Here is a 10,444-nt window from a genome sequence, read left to right as displayed (position 1 = left end):
TAGGACTTTACGACTATTTGGAAAAGCATAGTGTGTTTAAAGGCGGCCAGCATGGCTATCTCAAGGCAGGACCTGCCTCACAAATCTTCTTGAGTTGTTTGATGAGGCAGGTCAATGAAGGTTGAGCAGTGGATGTGGTGTATATGGACTTCAGCATTTGATAAGCTTCCCTAATTGTAGGCTCATTCATAAAGTCAGGAGGCATGGGTTACAGGGAGATTTGGCGGTCTGGATTCAGAATTGGCTGGCTGACAGAAGGCAGAGAGTGGTTGTCGATGGAAAGTATTCTGCCTGGAGGTCGGTGTTGAGGGGGGTCCCTCAGGGCTCTGGTGTTGGGCCTCTGCTCTTTGTAGTTTTGATCAAGGACTTGGATGAGGGGGTTGAGGGTTGGGGGTTAGTAAATTTGCAGATGACACCACGGTTGGAGGTGCCGTCGATAGTATAGAGAGCTACTGTCGTCTGCAGTGTGACAGAGACAGGACGCAGAGCTGGGCTGAGAAATGGCAGATGGGGTTCAACCTGGATAAGTGCAAAGTGATGCATTTTGGAAGGTGGAACTCGAATGCTGAAGATAGGATTAAAGACAGGATTCTTGGCAGTGTGGAGGAACAGAGGGATCTGGGTGTGCAAGTACATAGATTCCTCAAAGTTGCCACCCAAGTGGATAGGGTTGTTAAGAAAGTATATGGTGTTTTGGCTTTCATGAACAGGGGGATCGAGTTTAAGAGCCGCGAGGTTTTGCTGCAGCTCTACAAGTCCCTGGTGAGACCACACTGGGAATATGGTGTCCAGTTCTGGTCGCCCGACTATAGGAAAGATACAGAGGCTTTGGAGAGGGGGCAAAGAAGGTTTACCAGGATGCTGCTTGGACTGGAGGGCTTGCCTTATGAAGAAAGGTTGAATAAACTCGGACTTTTCTCTCTGGAGAGAAGGAGGAAGAGAGGAGACCTGATCGAGGTGTACAAGGTAAGGAGAGGCGTGGATAGAGTCAACAGCCAGAGACTTTTCCCCAGGGCAGGATTAACTGGCACGAGGGGGGTCACAGTTTGAAGATATTAGGAGGAAGGTATAGAGGAGACCGTCAGAGGAAGGTTCTTTACCCAGAGAGTTGTGAATGTATGGAATGTGTTACCAGCGATGGTGGGGGAAGCAGAGTCTTTGGGGACATTGAAGCGACTGCAGGACTTGCACATGGGGAGCAGGGAGATGAGGGATGAGCAGGTTCGGTTATTTTGTTTTAGCTTCGGAATATTCCTTGACACAACATCATGCCGAAGGGCCTGTTCTGGTGCTGCACTTTTCGACATTCCAGGACCTGCATGTCCTCGGCAGAGTGGGAGGGGGGAGTTGAAACGTTGGGCCACGGGGCGGTGGGGTTGGTTGGTGCGGGGTGTCCCGGAGATGTCCCCTAAAGCGCTCTGCTAGGAGGCGCCCAGTCTCCCCCAATGTAGAGGAGACCGCATCGGGAGCAACGGATACAATGAATGAGATTGGTGGATGGGCAGGTGAAACTTTGATGGATGTGGAAGGCTCCTTTTGGGGCTTTGGATGGAGGTGAAGTGGGGGAGGAAGTTCCTGCAGTGGGGGGGGGAAGGTGCCGAGAGGGGAGGGTGGGTTGGCTGGTGGGGGTGGGGGTGGACCTGACCAGGTAGTCACGGAGGGAACGGTTTTTCCCGAAAGCAGATCGGGGTGGGGAGGGAAATATATCCCTGGTGTTGGGGTCCGTTTGGAGGTGGTGGAATTGGCAGAGGAAGGGAGGTTGGGGACGTGGGCGGTGAGGACCAGAGGGGTTCTGTCCTTGTTGCGGTCGGAGGGGTGGGTTTTCCAGGCTGGAAGTGCGGGAAGTGGATGGGATGGGTTGGAGGGCACCGCCAACCGCGTGGGAGGGGGTATTTGTGGCCTTTGGCGAAGGAGGCCATCTGGTGTGTTCTGGGCGTCTCTGGGAGGAGATGTGGCTGGGGGGGTGGGGGGGGGGGGGGGGCAGAGGAGTTGGGGAACAAGGGATAGCATTTTTAAAGGAGGCAGGGTAGGAGGGGGGTGTAATCCAGGGAGCTGTGGGAGTCAGTGGGTTGGTGGAAAATGCCCACATTTCCCAGTGGGTGGTGCCAGGACAATCATTGATGTCGCGGAGGGAAAAGGTGGGGGATTAGTACCGGTGTAACTGTGCAAGATAGACTGTTCCATGTCGCCGACACAGAGACAGGCAAAGCCTGGGGCCCACGTGGGTGCCCATGGCCAACCCTTTTGGTCTGGAGGAAGTGGGAGGATTCGAAGGAGAAATTGTTAAGGGTGAGGACCAGTTCGGCCGAACGAATGAGAGTGTCGGTGGAAGGGGATGTTGGGAGAGGCAGAGCTGGAAGGTTTGGAGGCCCTGGTCATGGTGGATGGAGGTGTAGAGGGATTGGGGATGTCCATGGTGATGATGAGGCATTGGGGGACAGGGGAATGGGAGTCTTGGAGGAGGTGGAGGGCGTGGGGAGGGGGGATAGGTGTCTCGAACCTATGTGGGGAGTCCCTGAACCAGGATGGGACAGTATCGAGGTTAGATGGAGATGGGTTCGGTTGGGGCAGGAGCAGGCTGAGACAATGGGTGGGCCCGGGGTGGTCAGGCTCGTGGATCTTGGGAAGGAGGTAGAACCGGGCGGTGCGGGGTTCCCCGACGATGAGGTTGGGAGCTGTGGGTGGGAGATCTCCTGAGGTGAGGAGGTTGCACACAGTCTGGGAGATGATGGGAGGGGAGGTCGAGGGGACGGTAGGAGGAGGAGTCCACGGGTTGGTGGCTGGCTTCAGTCGGCCAGTGGTCAGTGCGCCAAATGACCACTGTGACCCAGGGATGTACAGGTTAGGGTGGGATTGGCTGTGGGGAAATTGTCCCGTAGTGCCCAGGGAAGTGCAGGTTAGGGTGGGTTGGCCGTGGGGAAATTGTCCCGTAGTGCCCAGGGATGTGCAGGTTAGGGTGGGTTGGCCGTGGGGAAATTGTCCCGTAGTGCCCAGGGATGTACAGGTTAGGGTGGATTGGCCGTGGGAAATTGTCCCGTAGTGCCCAGGGATGTGCAGGTTAGGGTGGGTTGGCCGTGGGGAAATTGTCCTGTAGTGCCCAGGGATGTGCGGGTTAGTGTGGATTGGCCGTGGGGAAATTGTCCCGTAGTGCCCAGGGATGTACAGGTTAGGGTGGATTGGCCGTGGGAAATTGTCCCGTAGTGCCCAGGGATGTGCAGGTTAGGGTGGGTTGGCCGTGGGGAAATTGTCCTGTAGTGTCCAGGGATGTGCGGGTTAGTGTGGATTGGCCGTGGGGAAATTGTCCCGTAGTGCCCAGGGATGTGCAGGTTAGGGTGGGATCGGCCGTGGGGAAATTGTTCCGTAGAGCCCAGGGATGTGCAGGTTAGGGTGGGATTGGCCGTGGGGGAAATTGTCCCGTCGTGCCCAGGGATGTACAGGTTAGGGTGGATTGGCCGTGGGGAAATTGTCCCGTAGTGCCCAGGGATGTGAAGGTTAGGGTGGGGGGCACTGAGGGGGGTGGCCTTATAGAGGTTTATAACATCATGGGGGGGGACATGGAGAGGGTAAATAGACAAGGTCTTTTCCCCCTGGGGTGTGGGGGAGACTGAGGGGGTGACCTTATAGAGGTTTATAACATCATGGGGGGGGGGGGACATGGAGAGGGTAAATAGACAAGGTCTTTTCCCCCCTGGGGTGGGGGAGTCCAGAACTAGAGGGGCATAGGTTTAGGGTGAGAGGGGAAAGACATAAAAGAGACCTAACGGGCAACTTTTTCCCCCAGAGGGTGGTACGTGTGTGGAATGAGCTGCCAGAGGATGTGGTGGAGGCTAGGACAATTACAGCATTTAAGAGGCATCTGGATGGGGACGTGAATAGGAAGGGTTTGGAGGGATATGGGCAGGTGGGACTAGATTGGGTTGGGATATCTGGGTCAGCACGGACAGGATGGGCCGAAGGGTCTGTTTCCAAGCTGTCTATCTCTATGACCCTCTGGCTCTAAAGGGGAGCTTCTTCTTAACCAACATAGCCACTCCCCTCCTTCTGGTTTGAAAAGATGAAAAGTTAACCCAATCAAGACATTTCTTCTGTAGTTTCAAATGCTCCCTATCAACCAAGTGTCTCTCGTGGGTGACACGGTGGTTAGCACTGCTGCCTCACAGCGCCAGAGACCCGGGTTCAATTCCCGCCTCAGACTGTGTGGAGTTTGCACGTTCTCCCTGTGTCTGCGTGGGTTTCCTCCGGGTGCTCCGGTTTCCTCCCACAGTCCAAAGATGTGCAGGTCAGGTGAATTGGCCATGCTAAATTGCCCGCGGCGTTAGGTTCGGGGTATGGGTGGGTTGCGCTTCGGCGGGTCGGTGTGGACTTGCTGGGCCGAAGGGCCTGTTTTCACACTGTAAGTAATCCAATCCAATCTCCTGTAACACCTTCTCCTTTCTGAAACCCGAAAGTGCCTTCTTCCTGTTAATTGGCGAGTGGCCTCCCCTTGATGTTCCAGGTACACTATATAATCAAGTCACTCGCCATAACCTTCTGCAGTAATATTTAGACTCCGGAGAGGAGGAACCCAAATTACAAAGTCACCTTCGAGTCGCATGGACCACTGAACCTAAAAAAAACCCACAGAAACTAAAGCCACTACAGTTACCAAACCTACAAAAGCTATCCGAGATTAGATATAACAGAAATCAAAAACTCAAACCAACATCTCAAGCGCCAATGGCGCAGAACTGGGGATCTCACATCCCCCCCCAAAACCTCTTCCCCCACAACTACTTGTACACACCAAATTGTTCAGCCAAAGTTAATTTGTCCACAAAGTTGCTTGCCTTCTCCAAAATGATCCATCGAAGCACACCCCCCCCCCCCCCCCCCCACCCAACCCACCCCTGGATACCCTCAGAGAGTACCGGATCCTCAGACATCTCTTGGCGCCATCACAGGGATTTTCTCTTCCGGACCAGAGCGCGTGATCCGGGAGCCCTCGCCACACCGGATCCTCCCCCCCATCCCCACCGGATTCTGGAAGCTTCCACGAGTCTCTCCGATAGGGATGGAACCGCGCCACCGAGCCTTGACTCAGACCCGGCCTCCGCGCCGCGACCCGGGGAGCCCTCTCGGACCAGCGTTCCGAGTCGAGGGGACATTCGGCAAGCAGTCCCTCCACATATTCTGCCGGGGCCGCTCTCCGTCTTTACCCTCAGGTAAGCAGGGGCCAGTCTCTCCTCTGTCTGCTCGCCTGACATCCCGCGGGATCTCGCGCGGTCTGCCACCAGGGCTTGGTCAGAAATCGAGTCCGAGGATCCTGCAGGCTGGGCCACAGTCCCAGGCCTCAGGCATACCTCCTCCCCCTGCTTCGGCATCCCTGGACTGGACGCAAGCCTTCTTCGGACTTTCTGGGGCTCTGCAACATTTTCCGATTATCACCATGACCCAGGGCAGGTGGGCTGGGACTCTATGTGCTGTGTGCTATGGGCTCTGCAAAGCCATCTTCCTAGATCGCCGCCATCTTGGATTCCCACCCCCCCCAAACAAAAACATCCTGGCAACTTACCCAGGAAGTTTGAATTCAATGGTAGACCTAGGTCCAAGTGGCCGTCCACCGATGTTGGCCGTGGCAATCGTCAAAAGAGAAAAGCCGGTTGCGAAATGGACTGGACAGTTACTTCATTCCCCCCCCCCACCTCCCCCACGATGGGAGATGATTTAACATCACTTCAAACAAGTGATGAAGGCCACTCTGCCTGTGCTACCCCTCTGCAGGGGTCACGGCATCCCAAGAGGCCGGGAATAGGCCCGATTCTGGGGAACACCAAGGTACGTGGAAATCTGCTCTACGGGCTGATAAATGGGCGGCACGGTGGCTCAGTGGTTAGCACCGCTGCCTCACAGCACCAGGGATCCAGGTTCGATTCCTACCTCGGGCGACTCTCTGTGTGGAGTTTGCACCTTCTCCCCGTGTCTGCGTGGGTTTCCTCCGGGTGCTCCGGTTCCCTCCCACAGTCCAAAGATGCGCAGGTCAGGGTGAGTTGGCCGTGCTAAATTGCCCGCAGAGTTAGGCGCATTAGTCAGAGGGGAATGGGTCTGGGTGGGTTACTCTTTGGAGGGTCGGTGTGGACCTGTTGGGCCGAAGGGCCTGTTTCCACACTGTAGGGAATCTAATCTAATTTAAACTGCATTTGTTTCAATGCGAGGGGCCTAACTGGGAAGGCAGATGAACTCAGAGTATGGTTAGGAACAGGGGACTGGGATATCATAGCAATTACCGAAACGTGGCTCGGGGATGGGCAGGACTGGCAGCTTAATGTCCCAGGATACAAATGCGACAGGAAGGATAGAAAGGGAGGAGGGGGAGGTGGCATTTTTGAGAAGGGATAGTATTACAGCTGTGCTGAGGGAGGATATCCCCGGGAATACATCCAGGGAAGTTATTTGGGTGGAACTGAGAAATAAGAAGGGGATGATCACCTTATCGGGATTGTATTATCGACAACGCCCCCTGACCTGTATCCCACCGCCTCCCCCCACCAATACTCGGCAGGAAACTGAGAAACAAATTTGTAAGGAGATCTCAGCTGTCTGTAAGAATTATAGGGTGGTTGTGGAAGGGGATTTTAACTTTCCAAACCTTGACAGGACTGCCGTAGTGCCAAGGGTTTAGATGGAGAGGAATTTGTTCAATGTGTATCCAAGAAAATTTTCGGATTACAACAGGATCTTGACCAGATGGGCCAATGGGCTGAGAGGTGGCAGATGGAGTTTAATTCAGATCAATGCGAGGGGCTGCATTTTGGGAAAGCAAATCTTAGCAGGACTTATCCACTTAATGGGAAGGTCCTAGTGAGTGTTGCTGAGCAAAGAGACCTTGGAGTGCAGGGTCATAGCTCCTTGAAAGTGGAGTCGCAGGTCGATAGGATAGTGAAGGCAGCGTTTGGTACGCTTTCCTTTATTGGTCAGAGTATTGAGTACAGGGAGTTGGGAGGGTCATGTTGCGGCTGTACAGGACATTGGTTAGGGGCCACTGTTGGAATATCGTGTGCAATTCTGGTCTCCTTCCTATCGGAAAGATGTTGGGAAACTTGAAAGGGCTCAGAAAAGATTTACAAGGATGTTGCCAGGGTGGGAGGGTTTGAGCTACAGGGAGAGGCTGAACAGGCTGGGGCTGTTTTCCCTGGAGCGTCGGAGGCTGAGGGGTGACCTTATAGAGGTTTATAAAATCATGAGGGACATGGAGAGGGTAAATAGACAAAATCTTTTCCCTGGGGTGGGGGAGTCCAGAACTAGAGGGGCATAGGTTTAGGGTGAGAGGGGAAAGATATAAAAGAGACCTAAGGGGCAACTTTTTCACGCAGAGGGTGGTACGTGTGTGGAATGAGCTGCCAGAGGATGTGGTGGAGGCTGGGACAATAGCAACATTTAAGAGGCATCTGGATGGGGACGTGAATCCTTCCTAAAGGTCTGCACATCCCCAAGGCGCTATATAAATGTAAAACTTGCAATTTTTTTTCTGAATTTTTTTTGGTTTATTCTCTCTTTGCATTCGGCGATAAACATTGCAGAATTGTTCTCGGGGTTGCTGTGGGGGTGGTGGCTGACACGTGGGGGGGGCGGGGTGGGGGTGGGGAGTGGAGACCCCCAGACTGGGGGACAGCGCTCAGTCTCCAGCAGCCAGCGGAGCTGGGAGGACTGGGAGGACTGCCCGTCCATCCCGGCATGCGCCACGGTAGCGGGGCCCAATGGGAGCCGGGGAACGGCGGGCGGGAGGGGGGGGGGGGCGAGCGGGAGCGGCGGGACTACAATCGACGTCAGTAAAGGACTACAATATGACGTTATTTCCGGCGAACGGCAGGGGCGGGACTACAATCGACGTCTGTAAAGGACTACACCGTGACGTCACGTCCGGCGCGCGGCAGGGCGGGACTACAATCGACGTCACGAGATGACTACACCGTGACGTCGAGTCCGGCGACGGGACTACAAACGACGTCAAGGCGAGGACTACAACATGATGTCACGTCCGGCAACGGGGTAAACGGGACTACAAACGACGTCAGGGCAAGGACTACAAGATGATGTCACGTCCGGCAACGGGGCTGGCGGGACTACAAATGACGTCAGGGCGAGGACTACAACATGACGTTACGTCCGGCAACCGGGCCATGGGAACTACAAACGACGTCAGGGGAGGACTACAACATGACGTCACGTCCTGCGCACCGGCGGCCAAACAAAAAAACCGCGCGTCAGCCCGTGGTGACGTGTCTGGGGGGGAGGGGGTGGCGACGGCGCGCCTTGGACGACGGGAACGTTTGTAGTCTCCGGCCCGGGAGGACGGCCTCGGCGACAAAGGGGGGGTGACGTCACGGGAGGACTACATCTCCCGGCGTTCCGCGGCGCGTCAAACCACCCGGATGAGCCCAGGCAGCGGCAGCGGCGGGTGAAGGAGGAGACGGGGCCAAGATGGCGGCGGCGGATGGCGGGTCCCCGGGAGAAGGAGAAGGAGGCGGCCCTCCGTCAGTGCGCGGCCCAGCTCCGCTCCGGGGAGGAGGCCGGCCGCCGGCTCCAGGCGCTGCTCGCCCTCCGCCGGAAGCACCTGAAGGAGCCGGGCGCCGACGAGCGTTTCCGTAGCGCCGGTGGCGTCCGCCGCCTCCTGGGCATCGTGCAGCGCTACAACAACAACTGGCGGCGGGAGGCGCCGGGTCCCCGGGGCCCGGGAGGAGGAGGAGGCGGGGGGAGGGGGCCACCTCCTGGAGCTGGAGCTCAGCCTCAGTATTTTGGCCAATTGCTGCACCCGGGAGGGGGCCCGCTCAGAGGTGGCTGCTACAACAACAACCGGCTGCCTTCGTGTAGCCGCCGGCACCCGCGGTTCAGCGGCACTAACGGGGTCATGCCCCGGGGGGGGGGTCACAGGTTCAAGGTCAGGGTCACGGGTTGTGGGGGTGTGGGGTTTAACGTCAGGGTCACGTGAGGGTTTAGGGTCAGGGTCGTGGGAGGGTCACGGGTTTAGGGTCGGGGTCATGGGTTTACGGTCGGGGGTCACAGGTTTAGAGCTGGGGTCATGGGGTTGGGGTCATGGGTCACAGGTTTAGGGTCGGGGTCATGGGTTTAAGGTTGGGGTCATGGGTTAGGGTCAGGGTCACGGGTTGTGAGGGGTTGGGTTTAACGTCAGGGTCACGTGAGGGTTTAGGGTCGTGGGAGGGTCACGGGTTTAGGGGTCACGGGGGTCACAGGTTTAATGTCGGGGGTTGTGGGGGTGGGGCTTAATGTCAGGGTCACGTGGGGGTTTAGCGTCGGGGTCGTGGGGGGGTCATGGGTTTACAGTCGGGGTCACAGGTTTAGAGCTAGGGTCATGGGGTTGGGGTCATGGGTCACAGGTTTAAGGTCGGGGTCATGGGTTAGGGTGAGGGTCACAGGTTGTGGGGGTGGGGTATAACGTCAGGGTCACGTGAGGGTTTAGGGTCAGGGTCGTGGGAGGGTCACGGGTTTAGGGTCGGGGTCATGGGTTTACGGTCGGGGTCACAGGTTTAGAGCTGGGGTCATGGGGTTCGGGTCATGGGTCACAGGTTTAGGGTCGGGGTCATGGGATTAAGGTTGGGGTCATGGGTTAGGGTCAGGGTCACAGGTTGTGGGGGTTGGGTTTAACGTCAGGGTCACGTGGGGGTTTAGGGTTGGGGTCGTGGAAGGGTCACCGGTTTAGGGTTGGGGTCACAGGTTTAGGGTTGGGGTCACGGGTTTAGGGTCTGGGGTCACAGGTTTAGAGCTGGGGTCATGGGTCACGGGCTTAGGGTCGGGGTCATGGGTTAGGGTCAGGGTCACAAGTTTAGGGTCAGGGTCATGGGTTGTGGGGGTGGGATTTAATGTCAGGGTCACATGGGGGTTTTGGGTCAGAATCGCGGGAAGGCCATGGGTTTAGAGCTGGGGTCACGGGTTTACGGTCAGGGTCACAGGTTTAGGGTCGGGGTCACGGGTTTAATGTCGGGGGCGTGGGGTTGTGGGGGTGGGCTTTAACGTCAGGGTCACGTGGGGGGTTTAGGGTTGGGGTCGTGGGGGGGGTCACAGGTTTAATGTCGGGGGCGTGGAGTTTAACGTCAGGGTCACGTGGGGGTTTAGGGTCGGGGTCGTGGGGGGGTCACAGGTTTAATGTCGGGGGCGTGGGGTTTAATGTCAGGGTCACGTGGGGGTTTAGGGTCGGGGTCACGTGGGGGTTTAGGGTTGGGGTCGTGGGGGGGTCACAGGTTTAATGTCAGGGTCACGTGGGGGTTTAGGGTTGGGGTCGTGGGGGTCACAGGTTTAATGTCAGGGTCACGGGGTTTAGGGTTGGGGTCGTGGGGGTCACAGGTTTAATGTCAGGGTCACGTGGGGGTTTAGGGTCCGGGTCGTGGGGGTCACAGGTTTAATGTCGGGGGCGTGGGGTTTAATGTCAGGGTCATGTGGGGGTTTAGGGTTG

Source organism: Chiloscyllium punctatum, chromosome 28, assembly GCF_047496795.1.
Source record: "Chiloscyllium punctatum isolate Juve2018m chromosome 28, sChiPun1.3, whole genome shotgun sequence".
NCBI lineage: Eukaryota > Metazoa > Chordata > Chondrichthyes > Orectolobiformes > Hemiscylliidae > Chiloscyllium > Chiloscyllium punctatum.
This window is presented reverse-complemented; position numbering follows the sequence as displayed.